The sequence below is a fragment of the Lepus europaeus genome, chromosome 15, assembly GCF_033115175.1.
Source record: "Lepus europaeus isolate LE1 chromosome 15, mLepTim1.pri, whole genome shotgun sequence".
Classification (NCBI taxonomy): Eukaryota; Metazoa; Chordata; class Mammalia; order Lagomorpha; family Leporidae; genus Lepus; species Lepus europaeus.
In genome coordinates, this window is record NC_084841.1 from 92,489,782 (window position 1) to 92,515,316 (window position 25,535).

At 46.9% G+C, this 25,535-nt stretch overlaps 1 long non-coding RNA gene across 1 annotated transcript in view; it reads left to right on the top strand.

The window, feature by feature from the left end:
• Window positions 1-24,233, top strand: part of LOC133774493 (uncharacterized) — a 64,590-nt gene extending 40,357 nt beyond the window's left edge. Inside the window, exon 3 of the long non-coding RNA XR_009868080.1 lies at window positions 24,169-24,233. This is a non-coding gene — a long non-coding RNA (uncharacterized LOC133774493). The remainder of the gene's footprint in view (window positions 1-24,168) is intronic.
• Window positions 24,234-25,535: the final 1,302 nt, after the last annotated feature.

Consider the following 25,535-nt stretch of genomic DNA (forward strand, 5'->3'; position numbering starts at 1 on the left):
TCTACTGACCGTGTATTACTTTCTTTCTTTTTTTTTTTTTTTTTTTTTTTTGCCAGGCAGAGTTAGACAGTGAGAGAGAGAGAGACAGAGAGAAAGGTCTTCCTTCCGTTGGTTCACTCCCCTAATGGCCACTACGGGCCGGGCTCTGCCGATCCAAAGCCAGGAGCCAGGTGCTTCCTGCTGGTCTCCCATGCAGGTGCAGGGACCCAAGCGCTTGGGCCATCATCCACTGCCTTCCCGGACCACAGCAAAGAGCTGGACTAGAAGAGGAGCAACCAGGACTAGTACCTGGCACCCCAACCAGGACTAGAACCCGGGGTGGCGGTGCCGCAGGCAGAGGATTAGCCAGGGGAGCCAGGGTGCCGGCCCATCGTGTATTACTTTCACACTGTTGTAATGTGAGAAAATCCTAAGCCAAGCACTGTAGGTCCAGAACTGTCTATACGTGTCATTTTTCAAAAAGAATAGAAACAGAAAATGCAATGAGAAAAGCAAAACTGCTCTGGGGTGGGCATTTGACCTGGCAGTTAGCCACCAGCTGGGGTGCCTGCAGCACCCCTCAGTGTCTGGGTTCTCCCCTACCAGTTCTAGCTTCCTGCTAATGTGCACCCTGGAAGGCAGTGGTAATGGGTCAGATAACTGGATTCCTGCCACCCACTTTGGAGATCCGGATTGAGTTTCCAGTTACCCTCTTCGGCTGCAGCCCAGTTCCAGCCCGTAAAGGCATTTGGGAAGTGAACCAGCAGATGAGAGTTCTCTTGTCTGCCAGCGTGTGCGTGTGTGTGTGTGTGACTCTTCCCTGTGTTTGTCTCTTAAATAAATAAATAGATAGAAAAATAACCTTGCTTATAAAACTGTAAAGTACTATTTTTCTTCAAAGAGGAAAATGAGAAAAATGAATATTCCTGCTTTTGAATTTCAATGCAAAATCAATACATACTTATAAAAGAATCAAATTGTGAGTCCAAAATGTTTTAGTTCCTTCAGCATTTCAGTGAACAAGTAAAAAATAAGTTTAATTACGGTAAAGTGCTTTGATAAGAGTTTCCACCTCTTAATCATCTGGTTGTTGTTGATGGATGAGGATGGTGCCTTTTCAGCACTGGAGAAACGCTACTGCGCTTCCAGTGCTGATTTCCATGGAGCCCAATGGAAGGAAGAATGGGCTTCAAGTCAGAGAAACTCAGCTTCAGCTCCGATTCTGACTCTGGGAGTGTGGGTGGCCTTGGGCAAGCCACTTCAGCTCCCTGAGACTTTTCCATAGGACTGAAGGTTTTCAGGGTGGGTGTTTGGCAAAGTGGTTATGTTGCAGCTCCAGACCCCTGCACCCCATATCAAAGTGCTGGGTTCAGCTCCAGCTCTGCTTCTCATTCCAGCTTCCTGCTAATGTACACCCTGGGAGGCAGCAGGTGATGGCTCAAGAACTTGGATCCCTGCCACCCACATGGGAGACTTGGATTGAGGTCCAGGTTCCTGGCTTCAACCTGGCATAGCCCCAGCTGTTGCAGGCTTTGGGGGATTGAACCAGCAAGTGGGTGATCTCTCACCACCCACTCCATCTGCTTTTCAAATAAAATGAAAATAAATTTAAAAAATTTTAGAGACGGGGCTTTTGATCATTGCAGTGGCTCTCCTACAGTGACGCCTGAGTGGAGGACTGCAAGTTCTCTTCAGGGAACAGGAGAGTTATTCCTGAAGGTTAATGATGATTTTTCACATCTTTATTCCTTTCTGTCTAGCAAATCTTGACTTCATCAATGATCAAGTCCAAACCCCTCATTGTCCAGCTTTCTCTGTAACCCCGCTTCTTCCTCGAGTACAAGTGTAATCGTGTCTTCCTTGTGCTCGGTAGCCTTTCCATTCCTAATCACCTAGAGCGCTGATTCCTCATCGCCTGCACCACCAGCTCCCACTGCCCACCCGTCAGCTCCGCCTTCTGCACAGACTCCCGCGTCCAAGACTGTGTTCCCTCTGCCTCCATGCATTTGCACCCTTATTCCTGCTCCCTAGGTGTCCTCCTCCCACTCGGCATCTCCCGCACAATCTTTCTGCAGAATCTTCTCATTTCTTGCTGTCCAAATCCTACCTACTCTTCGCATCTCAGTTCAAAACTGCCTCCCTCCCCCTGCTACCTTTTGGTGTTGTTTGGATTCTTTGCAGTTCTCTGTTGAACCTGCTGTTCTCCCTTTCAGGCCATCAGCAAATGAGTGGCTTCCTGAGGAGGGTTGGTGGCGTCCTCCTGGGTGCTGTCTCCAGTCACTGACACACGTCTGCACCCAGTCAGCCTTTGACAGCCATGCTTCCCCAATGAATACTCTCCGTTATTCTTAGCCTCTAGGCTGCTCTCTTGTACACATTTCATTTTGCCATTTTCTCAGGTTTTAATACTTTCTGTGCACATTGTAGCACCCTTTTTTTAAGATTTTATTTATTTATTTGGTAGTCAGAGTTACAGACAGAGAGAGGGAGAGACCGAGGGAAAGGTCTTCCATCCACTGGTTCTCTCCCCAAGTGGCAGCAATGGGAGGAGCTGGGCAGATCCGAAGCCAGGAGCCAGGAGCTTCTTCTGGGTCTCCCACGCGTGTGCAGGGGCCCAAGGACTTGGACCATCTTCTACTGCTTCCCCAGGCCACAGCAGAGAGCTGGATCAGAAGAGGAGTAGCCAGGACTAGAACTGCTGGCCATATGGGATGACAGCACTGCAGGCAGAGGCTTAGCCCACTGTGCCACAGCGCCCGCCCTTGTAGCACCTTTCTTCCAGTATGCATGTGAGTGGCTATGATGATCTTTACCTGGGCATATTACTGTATCAGCTACAACATTCTTGCCTAGGTCAGGAATGTTCTCATCAGAAGAAGCAGAGGATTACGGTAGCTAACTCCAGTACTTTTCAGACACTGCAATGGTTTCAGGGGGATCCAGGTACGGGAAGCCTCTGAGAAATGTGGCTGGCACAGGGCCACCTCTCGGTCCCGTGTCAGCGCCATGGCGTCTTTATTTGAATATGCTCTAGTCACTTCCTCTCAGCTCCATCTGTTTCCAGTTTCCAGCTAACTTGCCCAGGAATGTTGGCCACCGTTCAAGTCCCTGACATCCTTTCTCTCTCTGCCCCCACTACTTCCTCTCTCAAATTTCAGATCCACAGGAGAAGACTCTCATTGACACAGCTCGTCTATTTGGGCTAAACTACATTCATCCACTCATTCACTGAATACTGTGGAACACCTGATACGTGCAGGCACTCGCGTAAAGGCAGGAGTGAAGGCGGAGAGAAAGGCAGACGGAATGGCCTGCCTCCTGGAGGAGGCAACACCTAGGCCAGGGACTGCTTCTGAGCACCATGCCCCGTGATTGGGAGTGGAGATGCAAGGTCGTGTGGCATAAGACTGTGGTCAACAAAGGTGACCAAAAGAGGGTGTAGGGAAGCTTGGAGAGATACTAGCACACTTGTAGTTTGAAGCTTCTGTGTATCATTCATATTGAGTGCCTTTCTTTTTTTTAAGATTTATTTATTTATTTGAAAGTCAGAGTTACACAGAGAGAGAAGGAGAGGCAGAGAGAGAGAGAGAGGTCTTCCATCCGCTGGTTCATTCCCCAGATGGCTGCAACAGCCAAAGCTGCACCTATTCAAAACCAGGAGCCAGGAGCCTCTTTCAGGCCTCCCACATGAGCCCAAGCACCTTGGCCATCATCCACCGCCGTCCCAGGCCACAGCAGAGAGCTGGATCGGAAGTGGAGCAGCTGGGACCCAAACCATCACCCACATAGGATGCCGAAAACACAGGCCATCTCATGTGTAGTTTTGTTTTTTTTTTTAAGATTTATTTATTTGAAAGGCAGAGTTACAGAGAGACAGAGGCAGAGAGAGAGAGAGAGAGAGAGAGAGAGAGCTCCTCTATCCACCAGTTCACTCCTCAAATGGCCACAATGGTTGGAGTTCCAAAGCCAAGAGCCAGGAGCTTCTTCCAGTTCTTCCACAAGGGTGCAGGTGGGCCAAGCACTTGGGCCGTCTCCTATTGCTTTCCCAAGACATAGTAGAGAGCTGGATCAGAAGAGGAGCAGCTGGGAGTAGAACCCAGATACCCATAGGAGATGCCAATGCCACAGGCGGTGGCTTTACCTGCTACACCACAGTCCCAGCCCCTGGACAACCTTCTACTTTTGGTTTAACTGCATTGTTCATCGTGCAAGTACAGTGGATAATGGGTGTTCAAAAAGTTCATGGACAATGTATATTATGAAGAAACTATACTTGGATTTCCAACATTTTTGGTACAAAATAACCATTTTTAATTCCATTTTCCATGAAAATTTTGAAGGAACCCTTCTATCTGTTGGAGGAAAAAAAGAAACGTCTTTAGAAGCCTTTAGTAAGAAACCTTAAACATCACTGAAGTGCTTTCTATGTGAGTCGATCTTTCTTCCCGGGATCACTGGGTGCCTGGGCACAGTGGCGTGAGTGTGCGCACAACAGTCCACACAGCAGAGTTGTTCTCACTGTCAATTGTCACCTGGTCTTACTCCAGTTCCTTGGTGTTCATCCTTCTCTCCTTCTTACCTTCCAATTTGTCCAGTTTTCTTTCTCTCCTCCTTCCACAGCTTCCAGATTTGTTCGTCTCTCTTGACTAACTCCAGTGTAGAACCGAAAGCAGTGTATTATTGCTGGAGGCACGATGCCTTTGTACTGAGAGTGTAAGTGAGTGCCCCAAGCCTGGATCACCACTTGGGACCGTGCCTAAACTTGAGCCAGCGCCAACAGGTGAGAAGTGCTGACGGCATGGCCAGATCAGAAGGCTTCTCACAGGACTTGATAACTACTGCCAAGTGATATCTTTGCACTTCAGACTCAGACAATGAAATGACAGGCGGATGATGCAAAATTCATAATGATGATGGCACTTAATTTAATTAGAAAGTGATCACAATACATAACGATGTCAAGAAATGCTAACATTTTTCTACAGCCAAGAACCTTTAACGTAACCATAGTCAAATACTCTGCATGATAATCCTTGGCTTAAAGTAAGCCAGTATCACTCAGGCCTAGGGTGATTAAATTTGCCATAAATCTCCTAGAATCAGAAGTCTTCTGGGGAACGTTGGCCTGGGATCTGTGAGACTTTGGAGCAAGAATATCCTTGTAGGCAAGAAATCCTTGTTTTCGCTCTGCTTTAGCTAAAAATGTATAAAAAGAAACCTTTGCAGCTTCCTCCAATTCTCACTGTTCTTTCTGACCTCAGCCTTTGGCCTAATAGCAAAAGGGCAAGGTAAGGGCAGGGATGGGAGAAAAAAGTGTACGACCTTGATTCAGAGGGTCCTCTTTCCATCAGTAGGCAATCCTATGGCTGTTGACAACTCCATCCCACTTCTCCCAGCTTCCTAATGGATTTTAAGCTTACAACTGCCATCTATGTGTTATTGGCTTGTTTCAAACAGCATTAGAAGAGTAATATCTTTAAGTTTGCTTCTTAATGAGACACACTATTGTTCTTGTTCTAAAATACTTTTGTGACACATTAAACTAATAAAATTTTTAAGCAGTTCACTCAAATTTTCATTGTTTCTTGAGCCCCTACTTTTGCTCTACACTGGGATATAGCTGAAAATAAAACAACCATCTATTCTTTATGAAGCTTCCATCCTAGTGGAGATGGGAGAGACAAAAAAAGGTATCCAACAGTTGGGTTGTGTGGAGCAGTTGTATTGTGTGCATCAGTTGTGTTGTATGGATCAGTTGTGTTGTGTGGAACAGTTGTATTGTGTGGATCAGTTGTGTTGTATGGAACAGTTGTGTTATATGGATCAGTTGTGTTGTGTGGATCAGTTGTGTTGTGTGGAGCAGTTGTGTTGTATCAGTTGTGTTGTGTGGAACAGTTGTATTGTGTGGATCAGTTGTGTTGTGTGGATCAGTTGTGTTGTATGAATCAGTTGTGTTGTATGGAACAGATGTATTGTATGGATCAGTTGTGTTGTATGGATCAGTTGTGTTGTGTGGATCAGTTGTGTTGTATGGATCAGTTGTGTTGTGTGGAACAGTTGTATTGTGTGGATCAGTTGTGTTGTATGGATCAGTTGTGTTGTGTGGATCAGTTGTGTTGTGTGGATCAGTTGTATTGTGTGGATCAGTTGTGTTGTATGGAACAGTTGTGTTGTATGGAGCAGTTGTGTTGTACGGATCAGTTGTGTTGTATGGATCGGTTGTGTTGTATGGATCAGTTGTGTTGTATGGAACAGATGTATTGTATGGAGCAGTTGTGTTGCATGGAGCAGTTGTGTTGTATGGATCAGTTGTGTTGTATGGAGCAGTTGTGTTGTGTGGAAGCAAGTGAGTGCTGTGGGGAGGAGATAAAGGCAGGCAGGCGACAGGAGGGGCTGCAATATTAAGGAAGGCAGTCACAGAGCAGGTGTTGTTAAGCTGCATGGGACACCTGCATCACACATGGGAGTGGCGGTTCAAGTCCTGCCTGCCCCACTTATGATCCAGGTTCCTGCTCATCTACATCCTGGGAGGCAGCAGATGATGGCTCAAGTTCTTGCATCCCTGCTACTCTCGTTGGAGACCTGGATGGGGCTTCAGGCTTCTGGCTTCAACCTGGCCTAATTCCATCTGCTGCAGGCATTTGGGGAGTAAGCCAGTAGACGGAAGAGCACCTGTTCTCTCTCTTTGTCACTTTGTCTTTGAAATAAATGAATCAATCTTTAAAAAAAAAATAAGCAGTTCCTGGGAAAATGGAAGTAAAATAAAAGCCTATTAAACAGAAGAAGGCAGTCAGGTAGGCTGAGTCTGTGGAAAGTTTCATATTTCTAATCTTGGGTGTTTTTATAAAGATTTATTTACTTATTCGAAAGGCAAAGTTACAGAGAGAGTGGGAGAGACATATTTTTCACCCACTGGTTGACTTCCCAAATAGCAGCGGCAACCAGCACTGGGCCAAGCTGAAGCCAGGAACCAGAAACTCCGTTGGCTCTCCCACATGGGTGGCAGTGACCCAAATACTTGGGTCATCTTCCTCTGCTGTCCCAGGCACATCAGCAGACAGCTGAATCAGAAGTGGGGCAGCTGGGACCCAAGCTGGTGCCCGTATGGGCAGGTTAACCTACTACACCACAGCGCCAGCCTCCTGTTCTTGATTTTAAATGCAGACAGATGTCCTCTCCTTATTAGAAGGTGAGATACTATTTTTAGTTGCTTTTTAGCTTCCATGCCCTTGCCTGCTTAATCAAGGGTGTTTCTATGTGAGTCCGTCTTCTGCCGGAAAAGCCCGGTCCTGCGCTGGCGTTTGCAGCCTGCAGCTGCTGCCTTCCATCAGCTCCCAGCATCTTCTGCCTTCTGAACTAAGCAGAAATCTTGGGCATCAGGAGACACTTCCCTACGTGCTGATGATTCCACAAAAAGAGAATGTCCCTAGGACATGTGGGACCCAAAACCTCCCCTGATTTTAGGCATATGAGATTCATGCGGGAAAATGGCTGCCTGTCGCTACATGTCACATGCCACAGTCAGCAATGCCAGCCAGCGATGGGTACGTGCGGACCAGTGCGGCATGGGACCGGTTCTGTTTTCCTGTATGCGAACGCTGGGCTGCTTTTCCGCCTTCTTTGAGTATCTCCCTACCGGCCACGCAGCCACAGGCATCAGTGCAGCTTCTGGCCAGCGGGCACTGGCCGTGCCCTGGCCGTGCCCTGGCCGTGCCCTGGCATCGTGGTTTACAGGGACTCATGCCTGGTCCTTTACTCAGATCAGAATCTCCCAGGTGGGGCCCTTTTTCTTTTTTGTAATTGGTGGTGGCTTGTTGTTTTCTGCTTGGGTGTGTCTTCATTTTCTCCTTCTCTTCTTGCCTTCCACCTGTTATCTTTCATGTGCTCGCACACGCAATTATTTATAAAAGTGTGCCATTGTAACCACATTACCATTTCTCTGAAGTCCCAGTTATGCAAGACTTTCCCACGCACAGCTTGGGCCGTGGACCTAGCCTGGAGCCCCTGGTAGTGTCACACCAGCTCCTCGGAGGGTCTCCTGGAGTGATTGGTGGTTTATTTTCTCCACGGAGACGCCAGTTTCTCCTCTCTCTTGATTTTTACCGGCTTTCCTTTATGTCCTGTCCTCTCTGCCCTGCCCATGCCCCTCTGCCTGCTAAGGTGGTTTGGCCTTCCTGGTGGCCGGTGTTGGGCCAGGTTTTCAGCCTCTGATGCAAAACAGATCTCATTACCTGGAGCCTGCCTGCTCATCACTTCTGCAGCTGCTCTTGGGCCTCTGGGGCCTTACCGTGCCTGCCAGGCTGGCTGCCCTCCAGGGCCGGCCTGGCATGACAAGCTTTGGCCCTCAGGGTGGCCCTCGCCGTCCTGTCCCATACATTCTGTCCCAGCCCCCAGGAGTGCTCTCCGTGTGGTCGTTACAGCATTTCATCCTTGGCAGCTCTCCACTTCCCTGTCACCTCTCCCACCCACGCATGTCCCCTTAAACGTGTATTGTGTATCCCTAGGCCAAACATTCTTTTAATCTGGAAAATCCCTTGCTCTTTTAGGACCCTAACTCTTCCCCCTGCCTTGATCAGCACTGTCCACACTGTGGCCTGACAGTTCACGTGTGTATGTTCTGGGTCCTCCTCCAGACTCTCAGCAGAGTTTAGGTGTTTGTGCACCTGAAAATGGTTTCTCAGTAAGAGTGGCATGGCAGAGTAAGCACACAGACCTGCAGGCTGTAGATGGCAGACTACAGCTAGCTGGAGGCCCTCATCTGGCCCCAGCGTGGGTTCCCATCACATCTGAGGCTGTCTTGGGGGTCCCAGGGCTGAGCTGAGCTATGACCTAAAGGAGATTTGAGAGTTCGAACAGAGTAACGTGTCCAGCAGAAAGCCAATGCCAGCCACATGGGTAATTTTAGATTTTTTTAAGAGCTACTTGAAAAGAAGGAAAAGGAACTGATAAGAATAGTTTCAGTAATGTTTAACTCCATACAATAATGTCATCATTGCAATATACACTTAATATAAAAAGCAGTACATAATGAGATACTGCTATTTTCCATTCTTTCAGTCTTTGAAATCCCAAGGGTGCTTTACGTTGGAGAACATGTTTGCCTACGGTTGATTGTGTTCCCTCTCAAACCCATTCACATCTTGACCCTTCCTGCTAACAGAGAAGTGCTGCTTCCCCTCAGGGCTGGAGAGGGGCACAGAGCAGGACAAGGACGGGAGCTTCAGCGAAGGGCAGGGCCGCAGCTCTCCCTGTAAAACTCACTGTGTGTTCTTGGCCCAAGTTTGTGCCTCAGGTTTCTCCTTTGAAAAGCGTGCACAGCAAGAACCGCCCGTGTGCTATGCCCACAGTGGCTGCAGAGTCACGGAACCGGCCCCTGAGGTCGTGGTCGTGCCCATGAGCTTGCTTCCACGGAAATCAGCAGAGCCCCAGAGCACTGCACAGGGCTCCAACTGTGCTGCCACAGAGTCTGTATTAGGAGCGCCTCAGGATCCCTGACCGGGCAGCTGGACAGGAAGTGCTGCCAGGCCGTTTGCTTTTTTTATTTGATAAGTAGGTTGTTCATATTTCTAAAACTGGGTTTTGCCTCTTATAGCAGTATTTCATTTGGATAAGCTTGTGCATTGCCAACTGACTTTAGAATGGTTTTGTTCATTTTCCATCTTTCTGAAAAAAAGTGACATGAGAGTGTAAGTGAGTTCAAGTTTACAGCCTATGTAGGAGGGTTGCCGCCCTGTACAAGGTGACTTTGTAGAAAAACAAGGGTGTTTGTCTGTGTTTGTCCAGCCAGCAAAGAGAGAATGCTAAGATGGAGGTGGTTGGTCTTCTCCAGGTTCATGTGCTGGCGTCTCAGTCTCCAGCGTTGCAGAGTAGAAGTGTTGGGACCCTTAAGAGGGGAGGCCCAGGGGAAGGAAGGTCATTAGATCATGGGGGCCCTCGCCCTCATGGATGGATTAATGCTGCCTCTCGGAGGACTGGGTTAATCGCTGCCAGAGCAGGCTGCTGTAGAACTAGGCTGGTGCTCCCCTCATCTCCTGCCTCCTGTCCTGTCATGTGATCTCTCTCACACAAGCCCCACTGCGTGATGCCATCTAGATGCCATCAAGACAGCTGGAAGACCCTCACCAGGAGCCTGCGGGGTGGGACAGCTTGTTCCTGGATTTCAGCCTCTAAGACCATGAGCTCAACACACCTCTTTCTTTACAAAGTAGCAAGCCTCAGGTGCTTTTCTCTCTCTCTGTTTTGTTCTTTAAATAATATCACTACCCAAAGCAGACTATTTATATTTTTTTTAATTTAGGGTTTTTTTGTTTTTTTTTTTTTTCAGTTGAAAAACAGAAGGAGATCTTTCATCTGCTGGTTTACCCTCTCAAGTGTCCACAACAGCCAAGGCTGGGCCAAGCTGAAGCCAAGGGAGAGGAACCAGTGCTTGCACCATCACCTGCTGCCTCACAAGGTGCACATTAGCAGGAAGCTGGATCAGAAACAGAGAAGCCAGGGCTCACCCAACACTCTGATCTGGAATGCGGGCAACCCCGCAATGGGCAGGTGGGTTCTCTCCTAGCTGACTCACCGGCCATGCTTCCAGAAGCATGGATTCAACTCAGTGTACTTGGAGTCACTGGCCAAAGACCAAGGGGACGGTGCTGGGAGATTTTCCTGGGGAATTTGTCAAGGAAGTCTCAGCTCCACAGAAGAGCAGGTGGATTGCAAATGACTCATCGTTTGCAACAGGACTCGAGGTTACTCTGGAACTTAGAGTGTCTCAGAGCGAGGTGCAGGTGCAGATCTTGGTCAGAGGTTAGGAGGCCGCTTGAGACACCACCCGGGTCTCAGTTCCAGCTGCACTCCAGTTCCAGCTTGCTGCTCCTGTGCACCCTGGGGCGGCTCAAGTACTTGGATTTCTGCCGCTCATGAGGGAGACCAGGACTGAGTTCCCAGCTCCTGGCTTCAGCCTGGCCCAGCCTTGACTGCTGCAAGCATCTGGGGAGTGAACCAGTGGATAGAAGATTTCTCTCTCTCTCTCTCTCTCTTGCTCTCGCACTCTCTCTCTCTGCCTTTCAAATAGTTAACAAAAACTTCTTAAAAGTAAAAGAAATACTTGATAGAAATAACACCTAGGGCCCGGCACTGTGGCACAGCGGGTTAACGCCCTGGCCTGAAGCACAGGCATCCCATAAAGGCACCGGTTCAAAACCCGGCTGCTGGCTGGCGCCGTGGCTCACTAGGCTAATCCTCCACCCGCGGCACCGGTACCCCGGGTTCTAGTCCTGGCTGGGGCACCAGATTCTGTCCCGGTTGCTCCTCTTCCAGTCCAGCTCTCTGCTGTGACCTGGGAAGGCACTGGAGGATGACCCAAGTGCTTGGGCCCTACACCCGCATGGGAGACTAGCTCCCGGCCATTTGGGGGGTGAACCAACAGAAGGATAGACCTTTCTCTCTGTCTCTCTCTCTCTCACTGTCTAAACTCTGCCTGTCAAAAAACAAAACAGGAAAAAACGGCTGCTCCACTTCTGATCCAGCTCCCTGCTGTGGCCGGGAAAGCAATAAAGGATGGCCCAAGTCCTTGGGCCCATGCACCTACATGAGAGACCTGGAGGAAGCTCCTGGCTCCTGGCTTCAGACTGGTGCAGCTCCGGCCATTGCGGCCAACTGGGGAGTGAACCAGCGGATGGAAGCCATTTCTCTCTCTCTCTCTCTCTCTCTCTCTCTCTCTCTCTCTCTGCTTCTCCTCTCTCTGTGTAACTCTGACTTTGAAATAAATAAATAAATCTTGAAAGAAAGAAAGAAACCTAATATTTTTATACTACATACTAGATATGACTATGCTGAATGTTTTGTTGTTCTGAAGCACACACTGCTGTTATCATCATTCCAGTTTCAGACAAGGAAACCGCAGGACAATGAGATCGAGGAGCTTGCCCAGAACTGCACAGCAGGCAAGCAGAGCCAGAGACGATGCCAGGGTCTGTGCCGTCATTGCCCTGGGCCACCAGTCTACAAGTTAACAGGCGCTGTGGTGCAGCGGATTGCTGCCCTGGTCTGCTGCACTGGCCTCCCATATGGATGCCAGTTCGAGTCCCATCCCCTCCGCTTCTGATCCAGCCTGGGAAAGCAGTGGAGGATGGTCCAAGTGCTTGGGCCCCTGCACGCACATGGAAGACCCAGAAGAAGCTCCTGGCTTCTGGCTTCAGATCAGCTTAACTCCAACTTTTGCGGCCATTTGGGGAGTGAGCCAATGGATGGAAGAAGTCTCTCTCTCTCTGTCTCTACCTCTCTCTGTAACTCTGTCTTTCAAATAAATAAAAATAAATTTTAATAAATAAATAAATGAATGCTACACATAATGTTTTCCCAAACAAAATTATCTTTGGTATTTTTTTAATAGAGATTCATTTTCTTCATTTTTAAAAAAAGATTTATCTTATTTATTTGAAAGAGTTACAGAGAGAGATAGAGACAGAGTTCTTCCATCTGCTGGTTCATTCCGCAGATGGCCGCAACGGCCAGAGCTGCGTTGATCTGAAGCCAGGGGCCAGGAGCCCCTTCCAGGTCTCCCACGTGGGTGCAGGGGCTCAAGGACTTGGGCCATCTTCTACTGCTTTCTCAGGCCATAGCAGAGAGCTGGATCAGAAGAGGAGCAGCTGGGACAAGAACCGGCGCCCATATGGGATGCTGGCACTTCAGGCCAGGGCTTTAACCCGCTGCACCACAGCACCATCCCCAAAATAAATTTTTTTTTAAAAAAAGAGGTGCCTTTTCATTTTTGATCAATATTTTTTAAACATTTACTTTATTTATTTGAAAGATAGAATGTGACAGAGGGAGAGAGAAGAACTTTTACTTGCTGTTTTTCACTCCCCAAATGGCCCCAATGGCCATGGCTTGGCCAGGCCAAAGCCAGGAGCCAGAAGCTCCATTCAGGTCTCCCATGTGGGTGTCAGGAACCCGAGTACTTGGGCCATCGTCCACTACCTTTAACCTTCTAATTTTATGGAACAACAAACACATAGCATTGGAAGCCTATTTTATTTAATCAGAGTTGTTTACAACGATCGATTTCGACACTAAACCCATTTGCACTGTGCAGCAGTGATGCTAGAACTGCAGTACTCTGTGGATGAAGAATGAGAAAGGTGAGCAGGTGCGTTTGCACGTGCCTGACCCTCACGTGACGCTGCAGTCCTGTCTTCAGCCCGGTGTGTGCATCCCCGCCTGGCCTCAGGCCTTCCGGGTCAGTCCTGGAGGTCACTACTCCCTGGTGCCCCTGCAGCTTGCCCACAAGCCTGCGACTGCACTCATCACACCGCATGGCGATCATTCGTGCATCTCACTTAGGAGTCCCATCGACAGGAGTGCCTGAGGACAGCAGCTGTATTTTATTCATGTGGCGTTTGTCATGGAGTCAACAAACAACAAATCCTTTCTGAATTGTGTTGGGAGAAATGCTTATGTTTTAACGGATTCTCTTACTTGAAGTAGCTTTACTGCAGCTCATTAGGCAGATGGTGGTCACTGATTGCTACTTTTATAAAACATTTCTTATTTGAAATACTGAAGGTGCAAACACATATAACAAGGTAACTGTATTTGTTCTGAAGAACTGTACAGCATGAAATATTTGTGATCTGTTCTGCTAACATAACTATGAGAGTGTTTCCATTTGTTTACCATTTATCCCAATATCTCTCAGGGTCCAAGTTGTTAAAAGTTACATGAAATTGGCTGGCGCTGCGGCTCAACAGGCTAATCCTCCGCCTAGTGGCGCCGGCACACCAGGTTCTAGTTCCGGTCGGGGCGCTGGATTCTGTCCTGGTTGCCCCTCTTCCAGTCCAGCTCTCTGCTGTGGCCCGGGAAGGCAGTGGAGGATGGCCCAAGTCCTTGGGCCCTGCACCTGCATGGGAGACCAGGAAAGGCACCTGGCTCCTGGCTTAGGATCAGCGCGGTGCGCCGGCCACAGCGGCCATTGGAGGGTGAACCAACGGCAAAAAGGAAGACCTTTCTCTCTGTCTCTCTCTCTCACTGTCCATTCTGCCTGTCAAAAAAAAAAAAAAAGTTACATGAAATTATGAGTTTTTAAAAAAATATTTGATTTTATTGTATCCTAAATATTATAAAGATATATCCATGCACACTGCCTTTATTTTTAATTTTTGTTTTCCCAAGGACTTTAAAAAAAATTTATTTGTTTGAAAGGCAGAGTTATGGGGGATGGAGAGAGAGAGAGATCTTTCTTATATTATTTTTTAAGATTATTTATTTATTTATTTATTTGAGAGGTAGAGTTACAGAGAGTGGGGGGGAGAGGCAGAGAGAAAGATCTTCCATCTGCTGGCTCACTCCCCAAATGGCTGCCAACAGCTGGAGCTGAGCCAATCCAAAGCCAGGATCCAGGACTTGGGCTGTCTTCTACTGCTTTCCCAGGCCTCGGCGAAGAGCTAGATCAGAAGTAGAGCAGCCAGAACTGCAACCAGCGCCCATATGGGATGCCAACGCCACAGGTGGAGGCGCCGGCCCCGAGACAGAGATCTTTCATCCTCTGGTTTACTTCCCTAAGGGTGACAACAGCCCAAGCTGGGTCAGGCCAAAGCCAGGAGCCAGGAACTCCATACAGGTCTCCATTTTGATGGCAGGGGCCCGAAGTTCTTGGGCCATCTTCTGATGTTTCCCAGGTGCATTAGCAGGGAGCTAGACAGGAAGCCAAGCTGTGGAGACTTGAAGCAGCTCTAGGATAAATGGTGGCTTGACCTGCTGCACCACACTGGCCCCCTTCACTTCTCATTATGATTTCTATAAAAGGAGTATCACTGGGCATGCATAAAAATGAGTAAATTTATGCACACCAGACTCCAGCTAAAGAAACAAGTGCAGTGCCACAGCTCAGTCATACTGAAAAACGAATATGAGGGGTCTTCAAAAATTCATGGGAAATGTGTGTTATGAAAAAACTATAAACTTATCTTTTAATTTCATTTTCCAAGAACTTTTTGAAATACCTTCTTATCTTTAGGTTAGAGCTTAAATATTACCATTTAAATACTGTTTTTACAGGAATGAAGACATGGGGCTGGTGCTGTGGCATAGCAGGTTAGGCTGCTGCCTGTGGCGCCAGCATCCCATATGCTGCTGATTCGAGTCCTGGCTGCTCCATTTCTGACCCAGCTCCCTACTAATTTGAGAAAGAAGCAGAAGTTGGGCCCCTGCGTCCACGTGGAAGACCCAGAAGAAGCTCTTGGCTCCTGGCTCTGGACTGGCCCAACTCTGGCCATTGTGGCCATTTGGGAAGTGAACCAGCAGATGGAAGACCTCTCTCTCTGTCTCTCCCTCTGTCTCTCTATAACGCTGCCTATCAAGTAAATAAATCTTTTTTAAAAAGAAAAGAACGAAACTGAAGTGATTATATTGCATAATCTTTGATTAAAATTGATTGAAATCAGTATAACTCTAAAATCATGTAACTCACCTACCAATCAATATTGTCGAATTTTTAAAAGATTTATTTATTATATTTGAGAGGCAGAGTTACAGAGAGAAAGGGAGAGACAGAGAGAGAGGGATCTTCCAGCTACTGGTTCTCTCCCCAAATGGCTGAAATGGCCAGGACTGGACCAGGCCAAAGCTGGGAGTCAGTTCTGGGTCTCCTACATGGGGTCAGGTGCCCAAGGATTCAGACCATCCTCCACTGCTTTCCTAGGCACATTAGCAGAAAACTGGATTGAAAGTAGAGCAGCCGGGAACTGAATATCATATAGGATGCCAGCAATGCAGGCTGGGACTTTAACCCACTGCGCCACAGTGCCAGCCCCTAGAAGAACTCTGTTCATGTAAAATACTTTTGAATCAAGATTTGGAATTTGTGTTACCACTCCAATATGATTGAATATGGTTTCAGATGTTTTATTTATAAACATATCAATGTTCACAATATTTCTGTTATAAGTATTATGGATCCTGGACCTTGATTTCCAAGAGACCTTTTCAGAACTTGTAGTAATTCTGTAATAGCAGACATGAAGTTTCTTTTTCATTTTACTACTTCTTTTTCTAGAAAGGGGCATCATTTAACCAAGTCATGTTTATTTTGCATTCCCATTGCTTAACGTCCCAGGGGACATAGTGGACTCACAGGACCTCACTTCCTGATTCTCCAGGGCTCTCTACACTGATCACTTGCCCGTGAAGGGACAGTGCAGAATCTGCTACACACGGGAGCGACTGGTCACAGGTGGACACCAAAAGCAAGTTTCCTTCCTCCTGCTCCATTCACAACTCACTGCGAAGCCTTCTAAGAGTCTCTCTTGGGCGAAACTACTTTCCCAAGTATAGTATTGCAAGATTTTTCCCTCTTGTACATTATTTGAGAAAGTAAAAACAAGTGTCATTTTTATAGAATCATCTTTTTCTCTTAAAGGCTCTTATTTTTTAATGTGTGGTTCCCTGTATTTTAAAACAATAATGGGAAATTTAAAAAATCACCCACAGCCTTAACATTTTCTCAATACAAAATTTCATTATTTTGTGTTTCTGCATAAGATTTTTTTGGGGGGTAGGGAAACAGGGGGAGGCAATTGGTGTAGTGGTTAAGCTGCTGCGTCAGACACCTGCGTGCCCTGTCAGAGTGCCCAAGGTCAGTCCCAGTCCAGCTTCTTGATGTTGTGCGTGCTGGAAGACAGCAGGTATCCCTGCCACCCACGTGGGAGACCAGGGTTAACTCCTGGGTCCTGGGCATTCTGGGAGAGCGAACCTGTGGATGGGAGGTCTCTCTCTGTCTCTCTCCCTCCCTCTCAAATAAAATAAATATTTGTTTTGAATGTTGCTGGTCTGTAGAATTGTAAGTTTAATAGCATGGTTTTTTTCTCTATCTACAAACACACACAGTTTATTCAGCCATCAGTTAGACATTTTAACAGATATCAGAATGGACAAATGAAAGGAAATAAGTATAGTTAGGATAACCATTTATCTCTGAAATGGGTGAATCTTTTTTTAAAGATTTATTTTACTTGAAAGGCAGAGAGAGAGAGAGAGAGAGAGAGAGAGAGAGAAAATATGAGGTCTTCCATCCATCCACTGGTTCACTCCCCAAATCTGCCAGCCCAAAGCCAGGAACCAGGAACTCCATCAGGGGCTCCCAGTGGGTGCAGCTCAGGGACTTGGGCCATCTTCCACTGCTTTACCAGGTGCATTAGCAGGGAGCTGGATCAGAAGTGGAGAAGTTGGGACTTGAACCAGTGCCCATATGGTATGCTGGTGTTGCAGGCTGTGACTTAACCTACTACATCGCAATGCCAGCCCCAGGATGAGTCTCTTAAACATTACATCCCCCTTTGTACACAGGGCATATTCCAAGTGTTTTGCTTTGGACAGCAAATAGGAGAACAAACAGCTTGCTACCAGTACTTCCTTTTGAGCAAGTTCAAGTTGACTTTGTTCAACCCAGGTTCCAGCCATTTTAGTTGATTTCACTCTGGGGCTTAGAGTGCCTTCAGCAAACATGTAGACCTTTGATTAATTGGTCAGAAAAAAGAGCTAAAATCTTGCAAGGGGGTAAAACTCCTCTTTGTTTCAGCTCATGTTAGTAGGAAGAGTTGCTCCAACCCCATGGAGACTCTGAAGCTTATTTTGAACTTATTGCCTGCTGCTTAGAGCAGTGGGATCAATATTTTGAAGCATTTTTCCAAGCCCTACAATTCCAGATCAACCTTAGCAAATTGAAGTAAACTTTGTTTGGCTTTAACAATTCAAACCTTCAACATTTCTTTTCAGTGTTTTGAAAGTCAGTCACATTTACACACTAAGGTGTTCAGATTTTGTTTGAAGCATTTGAAGGTGTTTTATGATTTGTGAAAGCCCTGACTTTTTGTGCTGATGAAAGTAGTATAAATTCATCATAAAAATACAGAACTATTATAGAAAGTTAAACTCTTTTATTATTATTTTTGAGACAGAGAGAAAGGTCTTCCTTTGCTGTTGGTTCACCCTCCAATGGCCGCCGCGGCCGGCGCGCTGCGGCCGGTGAGCTGCAGCCGGCACACCGCGCTGATCCGAAGCCAGGAGCCAGGTGCTTCTCCTGGTCTCCCATGGGGTGCAGGGCCCAAGCACTTGGGCCATCCTCCACTGCACTCCCGGGCCATAGCAGAGAGCTGGCCTGGAAGAGGGGCAACCAGGACAGAATCTGGCACCCTGACCGGGACTAGAACCTGGTGTGCCGGCACCGCCAGGCGGAGGATTAGCCTGTTGAGCCACGGCGCTGGCCGAAAGTTAAACTCTTGTTATGGAGAGCCATGATGAACAGATGAGTAGCAGACATTCCTCAAGAATGGTTTATCGGTTACTAGCACACAGCACTCCATGAAGACACCATTTTTTCTTAACGGTTCCTTGACTAAGGGGGGTGTTTGGCCTCACAGTTGACAACCGTGTCCCGCACTGGGGCACCTGGGTTTGACATCCAGCCCCAGCTTCAGACCCCAGCTTTCTGCAAATGCAGACCTTGAGAGGAGGCAGTGATGGCTCAAGAAATTGGGTTTCTGCAAACCCTGCGGGATAGAGTTCTGGATAGGAGCTGGCCCCTGGCTTCAGCTCCAGCAGAGGCTGCTGTGGGCATTTGGGGAGTGAACCAGCAGATGAGAGCCTCTCTCTCTCTCTCTCCCTCTCTCTCTCTCTCGTGCACACACACACACACACACCTCTATCTCTGTCTCTGTCCCTATCTGTATCTCCCTCTCTATGTCTGCGCCTCTCCAGTAAATGCAGAAAATTTTTAAAAATTCCTTGAGCATTGTGTAGATCTTAGAAATAATGTACTGATCGTAAATTATATACTCTTTGCACATGTTTTTATCATGTAATATCCCATGTATATTTTCCATATAACTACTTACAAAGTCTAATTCATTCTTTTCATTGACTACATAGCATTCCATATTTATACATCATAGCTTACCTAAACAGATCCATAATGATAGACATGTTAATTATTCCCAATTTGGTTTTATTTTTTTTCCATACTGACATTGCAGGGAATATTCTTTTGAACACATCTATAAGTACTTGGTCCATAAAACTTTAAAGCATTTTTTGAAGTAATGGAATAGCACTATTTTAATGTGTTTCATTCTCATTAGCAGTTCAGGTCATTATTGCCAGCATATCAAACTTGTAATGAATATTTCAGAAATCTTCTTCAGCACCTTTGGTTGTTAATGATAGGTGCGTATTTCTAGAACATAAGAAGACTGTCCTATACATGACCTTCCAGGACATTCTTTGAAGATTCCCTAAATGATCGTAATAATCATTTCTTGACCATTATACAGTTCTTCAGTTTACAAAGCACCTTCACATAATTATCTACCTCTCACACTGATCTGATGCATGCAGGACAGGTTTATAGGAAAGAATGGTGCTGACTTGGACGTTTTTGCTTCCTTAAATAGATAGCACATAAGTACTTTGCTAACTCAAAGAGCCAAGGCCACTGTCAAGATGGAAGAGTTACATCAAACTGGAATCTTAATGTGAAGAACACTTGCATGTCACCTCACTAACTGATGCTTCCAATTTACTATCCAGCTTTCAACCATTCTTATCTAATTCTCTGATCTCTAGAGATCATATTCACCAGGAATTTATTGGTCAAATGCTCCGGTAATTGCTACTCCCAAACCAAGTATTTGAAAGATGCTTGCTTGTGTAGCAGTTGTAGTGATTGGTGAGCTTCGTTGCCACATCTGCTTGAGTGGAATTAGAACAACACAAGGGGCCGGCGCCGTGGCTCAACAGGCTAATCCTCTGCCTTGCGGCGCCGGCACACCGGGTTCTAGTCCCGGTCGGGGCACCGATCCTGTCCCGGTTGCCCCTCTTCCAGGCCAGCTCTCTGCTGTGGCCAGGGAGTGCAGTGGAGGATGGCCCAAGTCCTTGGGCCCTGCACCCCATGGGAGACCAGGAGAAGCACCTGGCTCCTGCCATCGGATCAGCGCGGTGCACCGGCCGCAGCGCGCTACCGCGGCGGCCATTGGAGGGTGAACCAATGGCAAAAGGAAGACCTTTCTCTCTGTCTCTCTCTCACTATCCACTCTGCCTGTCAAAAATAAAAAAAAAATAAAAAACAAAACAAAACAAAAAAAAAAACACAAGGTCAAGCAGGGAAAGAGGACAGAGAAGGCAGCGCCTGCAGGACAGTGCCCTCGAAGACCTCAGCGTTCCCAGCCCCTCCTTTACTTCTCCATCCCTGTGACCCCTGTTTATTCAGTGCCTATCATGGTGCGGCTGGCAGTCACTGGTGTTTCTTGCCTTTTTCCCACACTGCTCTATGTAGGGAAAGGAAGTCATTGTTATGTGGTCTCCTGCTTTGGTTAGGGAAGCACCCTGAATGACACTATTGTTGCAAACTCAGCTGCAAGCCTATCTCAGCCTCATTAGTAGGTCTGTCCTCACCCTCGGTCTAGCTGAGAAAGCACTTCTGAACTTCTCTTCCTACAGCTACTGCAACATGGGCAGGACCTTAAAATTAGCTCCCAGACTTGGAATCTTAGGAGATCCTGTCCAAGTTAAACAGTGTTTGTTAAATATGATTACAGTTTCTAACCAGCCACGATTCTACAGAGTGGCTACATTAATACTTAATAGTTAAGAACAAGTTACATTATTTACAGAGAAATTGGGTTACCGATAATGCTTTGAAATTCTGACCTTGGTGCTCTTTCACCAACATAGTTACAAGACGGTGATCTGCCCCATATCCCATCTGTTGAGTGTTACCTTTGCTCCAGGTGTACTTGGCCGTCAAGTCCACCCAGTCTCTTTATTGTCCTCTGTGTAATACCTGGAGTGTACAATACCTCACACATTCCCACCTCTCTGCCTTCTCACTCTCCTGCTCTTTCCTGCAGACCCTCCTCTCTTGAATTCTATGGAATTTTTTTGAATACTATGGAAGTTTTTGATCAAGCCTCAAGTCCCATGTGAATCCTTCCTTGCTGTGACCCTGCATCCCAGTGTTGTCCGTACACAGGCAGAGAGAACCCAAGACCTTCCTGCATATTTCGATGGAGGAACTGTCAAATGTGTACTCTGAAGAACCAAGCTCTTAATAATTGGTTGGGGTCGGCACTGTGGTGTAGCAGGTTAAGCCATGTCTGCAGCACTGGCATCCCATATAGGCATCAGTTCAAGTCTCCACTACTCCAGTTTGATCCAGCTCCTTGCTAATGCCCCTGGAAAAGCAGCAGAAGATGGCCGAAGTCTCTGGACCCCTGTACCTGCATGGGAGACCTGGATGAATCTCCTGGCTTTGGCCTGGCCCACCCCTTGAATTTCCAATTCAACAAACACTTTTTTTTAAAAAATTCAAGAAGTGGGCTGGCACTGTAGTGCAGCAGGTAACACCCTGGCCTGAAGCACTGGCATCCCATATGGGCGCCAGTTCGAGACCCGGCTGCTCCACTTCCTATCCAGCTCTCTGCTATGGCCTGGGAAAGCAATAGAAGATGGCCCAAGTGCTTGGGCCCCTGCACCCGTGTGGGAGACCCGGAGGAAGCTCTTGGCTCCTGGCTTCAGATTGGCACAGCTCCAGCTATTGCAGCCAACTGAAGAGTAAACCATCAGATGGAAGACCTCTCTCTCTGCCTCTCCTTCTCTCTCTGTGTAACTCTGACTTTCAAATAAAAATAAATAAATCTTAAAAAAAGATTCAAGAAGTATGGTACTGAGAGACCTGAGCCTGGATCAAGGTGCAGCTATTTTAGACTAGGCCCCCATCTTGTATCTCGGGCCTGACCAGGGCCTGAACCCTAAGCCAAAAAGACTCCCCTGTGACTCCCCTAGCAACAGCCAATCAGCAGATAGCAGGGAAATACCTAAAGTTCCAGGTGTCTTTTCAGACAGTTAAGGTGACTGATAACATCCTGAAACCCTGCAGTTTGGCACCTACACCCTAGTGGCTCGGATGCTAGACTTTAGCCAATCATTTTAAAAAGCATCAACCCCAAAGCCATCCAACCACCTTTACTGGGTCCATTCCCGCCGCTGGATGCACTAATCAGTTTTAAAAGATGTTCTTTGGATTTCTGGTGGAATGAGATGATTTGCTGAATGGTGCTATAATGTATAGAATGTCTCTGAAAAACCTATAAAAACCCCATTAACTGAAGAGTCGGGGCTCTCAATTCAGATCCTCTGCATCGGTGATAGTTGGGAGTCCTGGCTCGATCTTGCAATAAAACTCTCGTGTGTCTTACAACAGTGTTGACTCCTTGATGGCCTTTGGGGATAATCGAAGTGGGCATAACAGTACACCTGCAGATGGGGCTTTCCCCCTGTTTTAATATTATCCTATGTCACCTGGCTAGTCCCAAGACTGTCAAATGTCAGATGTACAGCTGTGTGTAACATACTCATTGTTTAATAGGGGATCATGGGCTCTGTGGACAAGAATGTGACACAAATGTCTCTTGTACCCCTCCTAGTTCTTAGTACAATGCTGAACATGTGAAGATGCTCAAAATGCATCCCGACTGAAGTAAAACACCTGCCCCCTCTAGAATGACAGGTTTGATTTCTAACTCCATGGATTTTAGGAAAGAGATGGCGAACCGGTCAGGGCTCAAGGGAAGAAACAAAACGGGGCTGGCACTGTGGCGCAGTGGGTTAAAGCCCTGGCCTGCAGTGCTGGCATCCCATATGGATGCCGATTCTAGTCCTGGCCACTCCTCTTCTGATCCAGCTCTCTGCTATGGCCTGGGAAAGCAGTGGAAGATGGCCCAAGTCCTTGGGCCCCTGCACCTGCGTGGGAGACCCAGAAGAAACTCCTGGCTCCTGGCTTCAGATCAGCGCAACTCCGACCGTTTCAGCTATCTGGGGAGTGAACCAGCGGATGGAAGACCTCTCTCTCTGTCTTTACCTCTCTCTGTAACCCTGTCTTTGAAATAAATAAAATAAATATTTTTTTAAAAAAAGAAACAAAACATCCCAGATGGTTCAAACAAAATGTCTTTAATGAAAAGATTACTGCACTCTATCAGAGTGCAGGCAAGTTTAAGAAAACAAATACAGTATGGTGAGGAGGCCAAGGACTGGCTACAGAGGGAGAACCATTTTCCCTCCGGGGCTGAAAAGATAAAAGAAATAAAGTCAGCTGAAGCCAATAGAGGCGGGAGCTGGGCAAGGAGGCTGGCCTGCAGAGATGCGGCTGGGAGTGACATGGCTACCATGGGGAAGTATCGTCAGCGTGGGCAGACAGTCAGATCTACACGCTCCGGCGTGGAAAGAGCTGCGGAGCCGCAGTCAGCAAAGTTCAGCCTCTGTGGCATGGAGCAGGCAGAGCAGGCTGCAGGAAAGGTGGAGGCGGAGAGGACTGGGCAGGACTGGAGCAGGACAGGCAGAAGGGCCAGCCTAGGGTTCTCTTATAGGCGGGAAACAAGAAGCAAACTGAATCATGGCATTCAGTATAAAAGATGCTGGTAACTCAGCAGTGATCTGAGAAAACCCGAGTCTAACTTAGCCAAATTGAGGCCCTGGCACTGTCAATTTTCTTCATGAAATCTCCCCAAATACAATCTGAATCTGAGAAATAAATGCTCTTCAATTCAGAGACTCACATTTTGCATTGCCACATCAGGAGCTGAACATTTATACCCATCACTAAGGCAATGAGTGGGATTCATTTTCAGACATCATTGCTATCAGAGTCAGATGAAAGGCTTGCCCTGTTTAATGAGCATTTTGGGTTCTTTGTTTCTCAACTGCTGCATTAGCTTTTCATCACTGTAATGAAATACCGGAGGCAGACTAGCTGTACAAAGGAAGTAGGTTTGTTTTGGTGCACGGTGTTGAAAGTTCATGGTCCCAGGTCAGGTGGGCCCCACTGGCTTGGGCTCTTCTTGCTGGCAGAGTCCTAAGGTGGTACAGAGCCTCATCTGGCAAGAGACAGGGAGCACAAGTGTCTGCCCAGGTCTCTTGTGGTGAATCCCAGCAGCTTTACCCTAACATGTCTAAATACCAAAACTGGATTAAGTTCCCTCCATCTTGGGGAAGGAGCTGCCTGCATCTGGGGACCTTTGGGGCTAAAAAGTAAAATAATAGAACAAACACGTACCTCCCGTGTGGAGGAATTGTTATGACTAATATCAGGAGTCCTCTTTAAACTTAAACATTGCTATTTACATTATCTTTTTTTTTTTTTTGCTTTAGTTTCATGCCTATTCGTGACCACTGTAGCCTCCTGTCCCACTTAATAGATAAAGCAACTGGAAAGGTAAGCCATTTGCCCTTGACCAAATAGTCAGTTATGTCACAGCCATAACAGAACACAGAAGTCGACATTCAAATCCAGTTACTCACAACTAGAAATGCTTGATTCAGCTCCAGTTAACTGGCAAAAGAGCATAAGGGTTAAGGGCAAAGGTTTGGAATTGAGCAGAAATAATCCAGCCAGATATTAGGCAAATAATAAATCCCTGTGGAGTCTGCACTTCCTCCCCTGTGGAGATGGGAGGAAGGCAGACTACCTACCTCCTTAGGGTTTTAATTGGTTGACTGAGAAAATATAACTGAAATGCTTAGCATGATGCTTGGCACATAGTCTGTGCCCAATAAACAAAAGCTATTATATGGTACTATAAAGAAATTTTGATTTTCAGGGCCAGAATTGTGGTGCAGCAGATAAAGTGGCTGCCTGCAAAGCCAGCATCGCATGTGGGCACTGATTCAAGCCCCATCCGGTTCACTTCTGATCCAACTTCCTGCTAATGTGCGTGGGAAATCAGCAGTAGATGGCTCAAGTCCTTGATGGGCCCCTGCATCCATGTGGGAGATGTGGATGGAGTTCCTGGCTCCTGGTTGTGGCTTGGCCCAGCCCCAGCCATTGCAGCCACCTGGAAAGTGAACCAGTGGATGGAAGATCTGTCTCTGTTTTTCCCTTTCTCTATAATTCTGCCTTTGAAGTAAACAAATAAATCTTTTAAAAAAATTGTTACCTTCTTTTAAAGATCAACTGCAATTTAATAAAAAATTATGGAGAAATAAAAAGGATTTTGAGAGATACTGTTCAGGAAACTCCAAACCAAGAAAAGAACCTTTAAGTAAATCAGCAGATATGAAGTAGAGAGTGACTGGGGTGAGAAGAAATGCCAGGGGCCTCACAACAGAAATGAACTGGTTGTTCTCTTTTTTTCATCTTTAATAAGGAAATATTACCAGAACTTTCCTTTATAAATTAAATACTTTTTAAAACAATAGACTATTTTTTAAACATGTATTATGAGAAAGCTATGCATGGATTTTTTTTTAAAGATTTATTTATTTATTTGAATGCAGAGTTACACAGAGGCCAAGGCCGAGGCCGAGGCCGAGGCCGAGAGAGAGAGAGAGAGAGAGAGAGGTGTCTTCCATCTACTGGTTTACTCCCCAGATGGTCGCAACAGCCAGTGCTGTGCCAATCCAAAGCCAGGAGCCAGGAGCTTCCTCCAGGTCTCCCATGCAGGTGCAGGGGGACAAGACATCCTTTACTGCTTTCCTAGGTCATAGCAGAGAGCTGGATCAGAAGTGGAGCATCCAGG